The following is a 14,573-nucleotide window of genomic DNA, read 5'->3' on the forward strand; positions in this document are numbered from 1 at the left end:
CACGACTCTTCCACGGGGCATTGATATTGTCTTTTTATTCCACTGCGACCTTCTCCACTATTTCAATGGGCATTGATATTGAATTTTTATTGTACTGCGACCTCCACCACTCTTCCAAGGGGCAATAAAACCATATTTTTAAGCTACTGTGACCTCCTCGTCTCTTCCACGGGGCATTGATATTGTCTTTTTATTCCACTGCGACCTCCACCACTCTTCCAAGGGGAAATTATATTGTCTTTTTATTCCACTGCGACCTCCACCACTCTTCCAAGGGGCATAAAAACCATCTTGTTAATCTACTGTGATCTCCACATCTCTTCCACGGGGCATTGATATTTTCTTTTTTTTTCACTGCAACCTCCACCACTCTTCGAAGAGGCATTAAACTGTCTTTTTAAGCTACTATGACCTCCACGACTCTTCCACGGGGCAATGATATAGTCTTTTTATTGCACTACGACCTTCACCACTCTTTCAATAGGCATTGATACTGAATTTTTATTGTACTGCGACCTCCACCACTCTTCCAAGGGGCATTAAAACCATATTTTTAAGCTACTGTGACCTCCTCGTCTCTTCCACGGGACATTGATATTGTCTTTTTTTTCAACTGCGACCTCCACCACTCTTCCAAGGGGCAATGATTTTGTCTTTTTACTCCACTGCTATATCCACCACTCTTCCAATGGTCATTAAAACTGTCTTGTTAAGCTACTGTGCCTTCAACGGCTCTACCACGGGTCATTGATATTGTCTTTTTATTGCACTGTAACCTCCACCAGTCTTACAAGTGGCATTAAAACCGTCTTTTTAATCTACTGTGACCTCCACATCTCTTCCAAGGGGCATTAAAACTGTCTTGCTAAACCACTCTGAACTCTACAGCTCTTGCAAGAGGCATTAAAACCATCTCATAAAGCTACTGTGACCTCCACGTCTCTTCCACTGGGCATTGAAATTGCCTTTTTATTCCACTGCGACCTCCACCACTCTTTCAAGGGGCATTAAAACCGTCTTGTTAAGCTACTGTGACCTCCACATCTCTTCCACGGGGTATTGATATTGTGTTTTTATTTCACTGCGACCTCCACCACTCTTCCAAGGGGCATTGAAATGATCAATTTATTAAAATGAGACCACCACTCTACCAAGCGTCAATAAAACCGTCTTGTTAAGACTACTGTGACCTCCACGTCTGTTCTACGGGGCATTGATATTGTCTTTTTCATCCACTGCGACCTCCCCCACTCTTCCAAGGGGCATTGATATTGTCTTTTTATTCCACTGCGACCTCCACCACTCTTCCAAGGGGCATTAAAACTTTCTTGTTAATCTACTGTGACCTCCACATCTCTTCCAAGGGGCATTGATATTGTCTCATTATTCCACTGTGACCTTCCCGAGTCTTCCAATGGACAATAAAACCATCTTTTTAAGCTACTGTAAACTCCACATCTCTTCTAAGGGGCATTAAAACCATCTTGTTAAAGCACTCAGAACTTCACAGCTCTTCCATGGGGCATTAAAACCGTCTTATAAAGCTACTGTGACCTCCACGTCTCTTCCATGGGGCATTGATATTGCCTTTTTATTCCACTGCGACCTCCAGCACTCTTCTAATGAGCATTAAAACCGTCTTGTTAAGCTACTGTGACCTCCACGTCTCTTCCACGTGGTGTTGATATTGTGTGTTTATTTCACTACAACCTCCACCACTTTTCCAAGGGGCATTGATATTGTCTTTTTATTCCACTGCGACCTCCACCACTCTTCCAAGGGGCATAAAACACATCTTCTTAATCTACTGTGATCTCCACATCTCTTCCACGGGGCATTGATATTTTCTTTTTTTTCCACTAAAACCTCCACCACTCTTCGAAGTGGCATTAAACCGTCTTTTTGAGCCACTATGACCTCCACGACTCTTCCACGGGGCATTGATATTGTCTTTTTATTCCACTGCGACCTTCTCCACTGTTTCAATGGGCATTGATATTGAATTTTTATTGTACTGCGACCTCCACCACTCTTCCAAGGGGCATTAAAGCCATATTTTTAAGCAACTGTGACCTCCTCGTCTCTTCCACGGGGCATTGATATTGTCTTTTTATTCCACTGCGACCTCCACCACTCTTCCAAGGGGCAATGATATTGTCTTTTTACTCCACTGCCTTCTCCACCACTCTTCCAACGGGCATTAAAACTGTCTTGTTAAGCTACTGTGACTTCAACATCTCTTCCAAGGTGCATTAAAATCGTCTTGTAAAAAATACTCTGAAATCTACAGCTCTTGCAACGGGCATTAAAACTGTTTTATAAAGCTACTGTGACCTCCACGTCTCTTCCACGGGGCATTGATATTGACTTTTTTTTCCATTGTAACCTCCACCACTCTTCCAAGGGGCATTAAAACCGTCTTGTTAATCTACTGTGACCTCCACATCTCTTCCAAGGGGCATTAAAACCGTCTTGTAAAAACTACTCTGAACTCTACAGCTCTTTCAAGCTGCATTAAAACCGTCTTGTTAAGCTACTGTGACCTCCAAATCTCTTCCACGGGGTATTGATATTGTGTTTTTATTTCACTGCGACCTCCAACACTCTTCCAAGGAGCATTGAAGTTATCTTTTTATTAAAATGAGACCTCCACCACTCTACCAAGGGTCATTAAAACCGTCTTGTTAAGACTACTGTGACCTCCACGTCTGTTACACGGGGCATTGATATTGTCTTTTTATTCTACAGCGACCTCCACCACTCTTCCAAGGGTTAATAAACCGTCTTTTTAAGCTACTGTGACCTTCACGTCTCTTTCACGGGGCACTGATACTGTCTTTTTATTCCACTGCGACCTCCACCACTCTTCCAAGGGGCAATAAAACCTTCTTGTTAAGCTACTGTTACCTCCACGTCTCTTCCACGGGGCAGTGATATTGTCATTAAATTCTACTGTGACCTCCACCACTCTTCCATGGGGCATTAAAACCATCTTGTTAAGCTACTGTGACCTCCACGTCTCTTCCAAGGGGCATTGATATTGTCTCATTATTCCACTGTGACCTTCCAGAGTCTTCCAAGGGGCAATAAAAACATCTTGTTAAGCTTCTGTAACCTCCACATCTCTTCTAAGGGGCATTAAAACCATCTTGTTAAACCACTCAGAACTTCACAGCTCTTCCATGGGGCATAAAAACCGTCTTATAAAGCTACTGTGACCTCCACGTCTCTTCCACGGGGCTTTTATATTACCTTTTTATTCCACTGCAACCTCCAGCACTCTTCCAAGGAGCATTAAAACCGTCTTGTTAAGATACTGTGACCTCCACGTCTCTTCCACGTGGTGGTGATATTGTGTCTTTATTTCACTGCAACCTCCACCACTTTTCCAAGGGGCATTGATATTGTCTTTTTATTCCACTGCGACCTCCACCACTCTTCCATGGGGCATTAAAACCTTCTTGTTAAGCTACTGTGACCTCCGTGTCTCTTCCACCGGGCATTGATATTGTCTTTTTATTCCACTGTAAACTCCACAACTTTTCTAAGGGGCATTAAAACCATCTTGATAATCTACTGTGACATCCACGTCTCTTCAAAGGGGCAATAAAACCATCTTGTTAAATCACTCTGAACTCCACAGCTCTTCCAATGGGCATTAAAACCGTCCTATAAATCTACTGTAACCTCCACGTCTCTTCCACGGGGCATTGATATTGTCTTTTTATTCCACTGCAACCTCCACCACTCTTCCAAGGGGCATAAAAACCATCTTGTTAATCTACAGTGATTTCCACGTCTCTTCCACGGGGCATTGATATTTTCTTTTTATTCCACTGTAACCTCCACAACTCTTCCAAGGGGCATTAAAACCCTCTTGTTAAACCACTCTGTTCACCACCACTCTTCCAAGTGGCAATAAAACCGTCTTGTTAAGCTACTGTGACCTCCACGTCTCTTCCACGGTGCATTGATATTGTCTTTTTATTCCACTGCGACCTCCACCACTCTACGAATGCTCATGAAAACCGTCTAGTTAAGCTACTGTGAACTCCACGTCTCTTCCACGGGGCATTCATATAGTCTTTTTAATCCACTGTGACCTCCACCACTATTCCAAGGGGCTTTGAAATTGTCTTTTTTTTCCACTGCAACCTCCACAACTCTTCCAAGGGGAAATAAAAGTGTCTTGTTAATCTACGGTGATCTCCACGTCTCTTCCACGGGGCATTGATATTTTCTTTTTATTCCACTGTTACCTCCACCACTTTCCCAAGTGGCATTAAATCCATCTACGTAAGCTACTGTGACCTTCACGTCTCTTCCAAGGAGAAATAAAGCCATCTTGTTAAGCTACTGTGACCTCCACGTCTCTTCCAAGGGGCATTAAAACCATATTTTTAAACCACTCTGAACTCCACAGCTTTTCCAAGGGGCATTAAAACCGTCCTGTTAAGCTACAATGACCTCCACGTCTCTTCCACAGTCCATTGATATTGTCTTTTTATTCCACTGCGACCTCCACCACTCTTACAAGGGGAATTAAAATCATCTTGTTAAGCTACTGTAACCTCCAAGACTCTACCTCGGGGCATTGATAATGTCTTTTTATTCCACTGCGACCTCCACCACTCTTCCAAGGGGCATGAAACCCGTCTTGTTAAGCTACTGTGACCTCCACGTCTCTTCCACGGGGCATTGATAGTGTTTTTTTATTTCAGTGCGACCTCCACCACTCTTCCAAGGGACATTAAAACAGTCTTGTTAAGCTACAATGACCTCCACGTCTCTTCCAAGGGGCATTAAAACAGTGTTGTTAAACCAAACTGAACTCCATCACTCTTCCAAGGGGCATTAAAACCATATCTTTAAGCTCATGTGACCTCCATGTCACTTCCATTGGTCATTGATATTGTCTTTTTACTCCACTGCGACCTCCACCACTCTTCCAATTGGCAGTGATATTGTCTTTTTTTTCCACTGCTATCTCCACCCGTCTTTCAAGGGGCATTAAAACTGTATTGTTAAGCTACTGTGACTTCAACATCTCTTCCACGGGGCATTGATATTGTCTTTTTATTCCACTGTAACCTCCACCACTCTTCCAAGGGGCATTAAAACCGTCTTGTTAATCTACTGTGACCTCCACATCTCTTCCAAGGGGCATTAAAACCGTCTTGTTAAACCACTCTGAAATCTACAGCTCTTGCAAGAGGCAATAAAACCGTCTTATAAAGCTACTGTGACGTACACATCTCTTCCACGGGGCATTGATATTTTCTTTTAATTCCACTGCGACCTCCACCACTCTTTCAAGAGGCATTAAAACCGTTTTGTTAAGCTACTGTGACCTACACATCTCTTCCACGGGGTATTGATATTGTGTTTTTCTTTCACTGCGACCTCCGCCACTCTTCAAACGGGCATTGAAATTGTCTTTTAATTAAAATGAGAACTCCGCCACTCTACCAAGGGTCATTAAAACCATCTTGTTAAGACTACTGTGACCTCCACATCTGTTCCACGGGGCAATGATATTGTCTTTTTAATCCACTGCGACCTCCCCCACTCTTCCAAGGGGCATTGATATTGTCTTTTTATTCCACTCCGACCTCTACCACTCTTCCAAGGGGCATAAAAACCATCTTGTTAAGCTACTGTGACCTCCACGTCTCTTCCACCGGGCATTAATATTGTCTTTTTATTCCACTGTAAATTCCACCACTTTTCGAAGGGGCATTAAAACCGTCTTGTTAATCTACTGTGACCTCCACGTCTCTTCCAAGGGGCATTTAAACCATCTTGTTAAACCACTCTGAACTCCACAGCTCTTCCAAGGGGCATTAAAACCGTCTTATAAAGCTACTGTGACCTCCATGTCTCTTTCTCGGGGCCTTGATATTGCCTTTTTATTCCACTGCGACCTCCATCACTCTTCCTAGGGGCAATAAAACCGTCTTGTTAAGATCCTGTGACCTTAACATATCCTCCATTGGTCATTGATATTGTCTTTTTATTCCTCTACGACCTCCACCACTCTTCCAAGGGACATTAAAACTGTCTTGTTAAGCTTCTGTGACCTCCACGTCTCTTCCACGGGGCATTGATTTTGTCTTTTTATTCCACTGCGAACTACAACACTCTTACTTGGGGCATTGATATTGCCTTTTTATTCCACTGCGACCTCCACCACTATTCCAAGGGGCATTAAAACCATCTAATTAAGCTACTGTGACCTCCACGTCTCTTCCAAGGGGCATTAAAACCATCTTGTTAAGCTACTGTGACCTCCACGTCTCTTCCAAGGGGTATTAAAACCGTTTTGTTATATCACTCTGAACTCGACAGCTCTTCCAAGGGACATTAAATCCATCTTCTTAACCTACTGTAACCTCCACCACTTTTCCAAGGGGCATTAAAACAGTCCTGTTAAGCTACTTTGACCTCCACGTCTCTTCCATGGGGCATTAAAACCGTCTTGTTAAGACTTCTGTGATCTCCACGTCTCTTCCACAGGGCATTGATTTTGTCTTTTTAATACACTGCGACCTCCACCACTCTTCCAAGGGGCATTGATATTGTCTTTTTATTCCACTGTGACCTCCACATCTCTTCCAAGGGGAAATAAAACTGTCTTGTTAATATACTGTGATCTCCACGTCTCTTCCACGGGACATTGATATTTTCTTTTTATTCCACTGTAACCTCCACCACTCTTCCAAGGGGCATTAAAACCATTTTGTTAAGCTACTGTGACCTCTATGTCTTTTCCAAGGGGCATTAAAACCATTTTGTTAAACCACTCTGAACTCCAAAGCTCTTCCAAGGGGCATTAAAACCGTATTGTTAAGCTACTGTGACCTCCACATCTCTTCCATGGGGCATTGATATATTTTTTTATTCTACTGCGACCTTCACCACCCTACCAAGGGGCATTAAATCAGTCTTGTTAAGATACAGTGACCTCCACGTCTCTTCCATGGGGCATTGATATTGTCTTTTTAATCCATTGTAACCTCCACCACTCTTCCAAGGGGCATTAAAACCATCTCGTTAAACCACTCTGTACTCCACCATTCTTCCAAGGGGCAATAAAACCTTCTTGTTAAGCTACTGTGACCTCCACATCTCTTCCACGGGGCATTGATATTGCCTTTTTATTCCCTGCGACCTCCATGACTTTTCCAAGGGACAAAAAAAACGTTTTGTTAAGCTACTGTGACCTCCACGTTTCTTCAAAGGGGCATTAAAAGGGGCATTAAAACCATCTTCGTTAAGCTACTGTGACCTCTACGTCTCTTCCACGGTGCATTGATATTTTCTTTTTATTCCACTGAGACCTCCACCACTCTTCCAAGGGGCATAAAAACCATCTTGTTATTCTACAGTGATCTCCACGTCTCTTCCACTGTGCATTGATATTTTCTTTTTATTCCACTGTAGCCTCCACCACTCGTCCAAGGGGCATTAAAGCGTCTTGTTAAGCCACTGTGACCTCCACGTCTCTTCCACGGGGCATTGATATTGTCTTTTTATTCCACTGCAACCTCCAACACTCTTCGAAGGGTCATTAAAACCGTCTTGTTAAGCTACTGTGACCTCCACGTCTCTTGCACGGGGCATTGATATTGTCTTTTTATTCCACTGCGACCTCCACCACTCTTCCAATTGGCAATAAAACCTTCTTGTTAAGCTACTGTGACGTCCACATCTCTTGCACGGGGCATTCATATAGTCTTTTATTCCACTGTAACCTTCACCACTTTTCCAAAGGACATTAAATCCGTCTTGTTAAGCTACTGTGACCTCCACGTCTCATCCAAGTGGCATTGAAACGGTCTTGTTAGACCACTCTGAACTCCACAGCTCTTCCAAAGGGCATTTAAACCGTCTTGTTAAGCTACTGTGACCTCCATATCTCTTCCACGGGGCATTGATATAGTGTTTTTATTCCACTGCGACCTAGACCACTCTTCCAAGGTGCATTAAAACCATCTTGCTTAACTACTATGACCTCCAGGTCTCTTCTTGGTCCATTTATATTGTCTTTTTATTCCACTGCGATCTCCACCACTCTTCCAAGGGGAATTAAAACCATCTTTTTAAGGTAATGTGACCCCAACGTCTCTTCCTCGGGACATTGATATTGTCTTTTTATTCCACTTCAACCTCCACCACTCTTACAAGGGGCGTTAAAACCGTCTTGTTAAGCTCCTGTGACCTCCACTTCTCTTCCATTCGTCATTGATATTGTCTTTTTATTCCACTGCGACCTCCACCACTCTTCCAAGGGGCATTAAAACCATCTTGTTAAGCTACTGTGACCTCCACGTCTCTTCCTCGGGGCATTGATATTGTCTTTTTATTCCACTGCGACCTCCACCACTCTTCCGAGGGGCATTAAAACTGTCTTGTTAAGCTTCTGTGACCTCCACGTCTCTTCCACGGGGCATTGATATTGCCTTTTTATTCCACTACGACCTCCACCACTCTTCCTAGTGTCATTAAAAAAGTCTAATGAAGCTACTGTGACCTCCACGTCTTTTACAAGGGGCATTAAAACCATCTTGTTAAGCTACTGTGACCTCCACATCTCTTCCAAGGGACATTGATATTGTTTTTTTATTCTACTGCGACCTTCACCACCATTCCAAGGGTCATTAAAACAGTCTTGTTAAGCTACAGTGACCTCCACATCTCTTCCATGGGGCATTGATATTGTCTTTTTATTCCACTGCGACCTCCACCACTATTCCGAAGGGCCATAAAACTGTCTTGATAAGCTACTGTGACCATCACGTCTCTTGCACAGTGCATTGATATTGTCTTTTTATTACACTGCGACCTCCACCACTCTTCGAAGGGGCATTAAAACCATCTTGTTAAGCTACTGTGACCTCCACATCTCTTCCACAGGGCATTCATATAGTCCTTTTATTCCACTGTAACCTCCACCACTTTTCCAAGGGGTGCTAAATCCGTCTTGTTAAGCTACTGTGACCTCCACGTCTCTTCCACGGTCCATTGAAATTGACTTTTTATTCCACTGCGACCTCCACCACTCTTCCAAGGGGAATTAAAACCATCTTGTTAAGCTTCTGTGACCTCCACGTCCCTTCCTTGGGGCATTGATACTGTCTTTTTATTCCACTGCCACCTCCACCACTCTTGCAAGTGCATTAAAACTGTCTTGTTAAGCTACTGTGACCTCCACGTTACTTCCATGGGGCATTAAAACAGTCTTGTTAAACCACTCTGAACTCCAGCACTTTTCTAATCATCATTAAAACCGTCTTTTTAAGCTCCACTTCTCTTCCAATGGTCATTGATATTGTCTTTTTATTCCACTGCAACCTCCACCACTCTTTCAAGGGGCATGATATTGTCTTTTTATTCCACTGCGACCTCCAGCACTCTTCCAAGAGGCATTAAAACTGTCTTTTTAAGCTATTGTGACCTCCAAGTCTCTTACATGGGGCATTGATTTTGTCTTTTTATTCCACTGTAACCTCCACCACTCTTCCAAGGGGCATTAAAACAATCTTGTTAAGCTACTGTGACCTCCACATCTCTTCCAAGGGGCATGTAGATTGTCTTTTAATTCCACTGCAACCTCCAACACCCTTCCAAGGGGCAATAAAACCATCTTGTTAAGCTACTGTGTCCTCCACGTCTCTTCCACGGGGCAGTGATATGGTATTTTTATTCCACTGCGACGTCCACCACTCTACCAAGGGGCATTGATATTGATTTTTATTTCACTGCGACCTCCACCACTCTTCCAAGGGGAATAAAAACCGTCTTGTAAATCTGCTCTGATTTCCACATCTCTTCCACGGGGCAATGATATTTTCTACTTATTCCACAGTAACCTCCACCACTCTTCCAAGGGGCATTAAAACATCTTGTTAAGATACTGTGACCTCCACGTCTCTTCCACGGGGCATTGATATTGTCTTTTTATTCCACTGTAACCTCCACCACTCTTCCAAGGGGCATTAAAACCATCTTGTTAAGCTACTGTGACCTCCACATCTCTTCCATGGGGCATTGATATTGTCTTTTTATTCCACTGCGGCCTACACCACTCTTCCAAGGGCCAATAAAACTGTCTTGTTAAGCTACTGTGACCATCACGTCTTTTGCACTTTGCATTCTTATTGTCTTATTATTACTCTGCGACCTCCACCATTCTTCGAAGGGGCATTAAAACCGTCTTGTTAAGCTACTGTGACCTCCACGTCTCTTACACAGGGCATTCATATTGTCTTTTTATTCGACTGTAACCTCCACCACTTTTCGAAGGGGCATTGAATCCGTCTTGTTAAGCTACTGTGAGCTCTACGTCTCATCCAAGGGGCATTAAAATCATCTTATTAAACCACTCTGAACTCCACAGCTCTTCCAAGGGGCATTAAAACCGTCTTGTTAAGCTACTGTGAACTCCACGTCTCTTCCACCGGGCATTGATATTGTCTTTTATTTCCACTGCAACCTCCACCACTATTCCAAGGGGCATTGATATTGTCTTTTTATTCCACTGCGACCTCCACCACTATTCCAAGGGGCATTAAAACTGTCTTGATAAAACTACTGTGACCTCCATGTCACTTCCATGGGGCATTGATATTGTCTTTTTATTCCACTGCGACTTCCACTACTCTGCCACGGGGCATTAAAACCATCTTGTTAAGCTACTGTAACCTCCACGTCTCTTCTATGGGGCATTGATATTCTCTTTTTGTTCAACTGTTACCTCCACCACTCTTCCAATGGGCATTAAAACCATCTAGTTAAGCTACTGTGACCTCCACGTCTCTTCCAAGGGGCATTAAAACCGTCTTGTTAATCTACTGTGAATTCCACATTTCTTAAAAGGGGCATTAATACCGTCTTGTTAAACAACTCTGAACTCCACAGCTCTTCCAAGGTGCATTAAAACGTATTGTTAAGCTACACTAACCTTCACATCTCTTCCACAGAGCATGGATATTGTCTTTTTATTCCACTCTAACCTCCACCAATCTTCCAAGGGGCATTAAAACCGTCTTGTTAAGCTACTGTGACCTCCACGTCTCTTCCAAGGGGCATAAAAACCATCTTGTTAAACCACTCTGAACTCCACAGCTCTTCCAAGGGGCATAAAAACCATCTTGTTAAGCTACTGTGACCTCCACAACTCTTCCAAGGGGCATTAAAACTGTCTTGATAAAACTACTGTGACCTCCCCGTCTATTCCACGGGGCATTCATATTGTCTTTTTATTTCACACAGAACTCCACCACTCTACCAAGAGGCAATAAAACTGTCTTGTTAAGCTACTGTGACCTCCAAGTCTCTTCCACGGGGGCATTGATATTGTCTTTTTAATCCACTGTATCCTCCACCACTTTTCCAAGTGGCATTAAAATGTCTTGTTAAGCTACTGTGACCTTCACGTCTCTTCCACGGGGCATTGATATTGTCTTTTTATTCCACTGTATCCTCCACCACTTTTCCAAGTGGCATTAAAACGTCTTGTTAAGCTACTGTGACCTCCACATCTCTTCCACGGGGCATTGATATTGTCTTTATATTCCACTGCGACATCCACCACTTTTCCAAGGGGCATTGATATTGTCTTTTTATTCCACCACAACCTCCACCACCCTACCAAGGGGCATTAAAACCGTCTTGTTAAGCTTCTGTGAACTCCACGTCTCTTTCACGGTGCATTGATATTATCTCTTAATTCCAGTGTAATCTCCATCACTCTTCCAAGAGGCATTGAAATCATCTTGTTAAGCTACTGTGACCTCCACGTCTATTCAAAGGGGCATTAAAACCATCTTGTTTATCCACTCTGAACTCCACAGCTCTTCTTATAAAGCTACTGTGACCTCAACTTCTCTTCCACGGGGCATTGATATTGTCTTTTTATTCCAGTGCTACCTCCATTACTCTTCCAAGGGGCATTAAAACCATCTTGATAAGCTACTGTGAACTCCACTTCTCTTCCACGGGGTATTGATATTGTCTTTTTATTTCACTGCGACCTCCACAACTCATCCAAGGGGCATTGATATTGTCTTTTTAATCCAATGAGAACACCACCACTCTTCCAAGGGGCATTGATATTTTTTTTTATTCCACTGTAACCTCCACCACTCTTCCAAGGGGCATTAAACCGTCTTGTTAAGCTACTCTGACCTCCACGTCTCTTCCACGGGGCATTAAAACCGTCTTGTTAAGCTACAGTGACCTCCACGTCTTTTCCACGGGGCAATGATATTGTCTTTTTATTCCAATAAGACCTTCACCACTCTTCCAAGGGGCATTAAAACTGTCTTGTTAATCTACTGTGACCTCCACGTCTCTTCCAAGGGGCAGTGATATTTTCTTTTTATTCCACTGCGACCTCCAACACTCTTCCATGGGGAATTAAAACCGTCTTGTTAAGCTACACTGACCTCCATGACTCTTCCACCGGGCAGTGATATTGTCTATTTATTCCACTGCGACCTCCACCACTCTTCCAAGGGGCATTAAAAACGTCTTGTTAAGCTACACTTACCTCCACGTTTCTTCAACGGGGCATTGATATTGTCTTTTTATTCCACTGCGACCTCCAACACACTTCCAAGAGGCATTAAAACCATCTTGTTAAACCACTCTGAGCTCCTCAGCTCTTCCAAGGGGCTTTAAAACCGTCTTGTTAAGCTGCAGTGACCTCCACGTCTCTTCCACGTGGCATTGATATTGTCTTTTTATTCCACAGCGACATCCACCACTCTTCCAAGGGGCATTAAAACCATCTTGTTAAGCTTCTGTGACATCCATGTCTCTTCCACAGGGCATTGATATTGTCATTTTATTCCAATGCGAAACCAACCATTCTTGCAAGTGGCATTAAAACTGACTTGTCAAGCTACTGTGACCTACACGTCTCTTCCCCGGGGCATTGATATTGTCAATATATTCCACAGCGACATCCACCACTACTCCAAGGGGCATTAAAACTGTCTTGTTAAGCAACTGTGACCACCACGTCTCTTTCATGGGGCATTGATATTGTCTTTTTATTCCAATGCGACCCCAACCATTCTTCCAAGTGGCATTAAAACCGTCTTGTTAAGCTACTGTGACCTCCACGTATCTTCCACGGGGCATTGATATTGTCTATTTATTCCACAGCGACATCCACCACTCTTCGAAGAGGCATTAAAACCACCTTGTTAGACTACTGTGACCTCCACGTCTCTTCCTCGGGGCATTGTTATTGTTTTTTTATTTCACTGTAACCTCCACCACTCTTCCAAGGGGCATTAAAACTGTCTTGTTAAGCTACTGTTACCTCCACGTCTCTTCCACGGGGCATTGATATTGTCTTTTTATTCCATTGCGACCTCCACCACTCTCCCAAGGGGTATTGATATTGTCTTTTTATTCCTCTGCGACCTCCATTATTCTTCCAAGGGGCATTAAAACCGTCTTTTTAAGCTTCGATCTCCACGTCTCTTCCAAGGGCCATAGATATTGTCTTTTTATTCCACTGTAACCTCCACCACTCTTCCAAGGGGCATTAAAACTGGATTGTTAAGCTACTGTGACCTCCACGTCTCTTCCAATGGGCATTAATATTGTCCTTATATTCCATTGCGACCTCCACCACTCTTCCAAGGGTCATTGATATTGTCTTTTTATTCCATTGCGACCTTCACCAATCTTTGAAGGGGCATTAAAACCATCTTGTTAAGCTACTGTAATCTCCACGTCTCTTCCACGGGGCATTGATATTGTATTTTTATTCCACTGTAGCCTCCATCACTCTTCCAATTGGCATTAATACCGTCTTGTTAAGCTACTGTAAACAATGGTGCAGCGGTCTCAGGGAGCGCCAAAGGAATACTGGACAATTTAAGAGATGGCAACCGACTTTTATTCTTCCTCCAATGCCACTGCCACAACGCGTTTCAACGGTCTAAGCCATCTTCATCAGGTGGAGATGGCTTAGACCGTTGAAACACGTTGTGGCAGTGGTATTGGAGGAAGAATAAAAGTTGGTTGCCATCTATTAAATTGTCCAGTATTCATTTGGCGCTCCCTGAGACCGCTGCACCATTGTTTACTTGTTAAATATCTCCATACGGAGCTAAAGCGGCAGGAGCAGCCGGGCATATTTGGATGTTTGAGGACCTGCGGTTATCCAGCCACCGGGTTAAACTACTGAGGACCTGCGGTGATGTGGTATCTGGTCCAGCAGGATCGTGTGACCACTTGAGGAGCACGGAGTTGCGAGGCAAACACCGACAGGGTGGTACTACAAATAGAGGTGACCCGGAGCCTCATTAATCACACGCTTAATCTTGGTTGTGTAGACGTACACAACCATTACAGGTGAGTGCAGTGGCACTTTTTAAATTATATAAATAGTCCTGTGAGTCTACACATGCGCCCTTTCTTTTCTTTTCACTTGTTAAGCTACTGTGACCTACATATCTCTTCCATGGGGCATTAAAACCATCTTGTTAAACTACTTTGAAATCCACAGCTCTTCCAACGGGCATTAAAGCGTATTGGAAAGCTATGGTGAA

The sequence above is a fragment of the Phyllobates terribilis genome, unplaced genomic scaffold, assembly GCF_046119375.1.
Source record: "Phyllobates terribilis strain yellow unplaced genomic scaffold, ASM4611937v1 Scaffold_1__5_contigs__length_1240528914, whole genome shotgun sequence".
Taxonomy (NCBI): Eukaryota; Metazoa; Chordata; class Amphibia; order Anura; family Dendrobatidae; genus Phyllobates; species Phyllobates terribilis.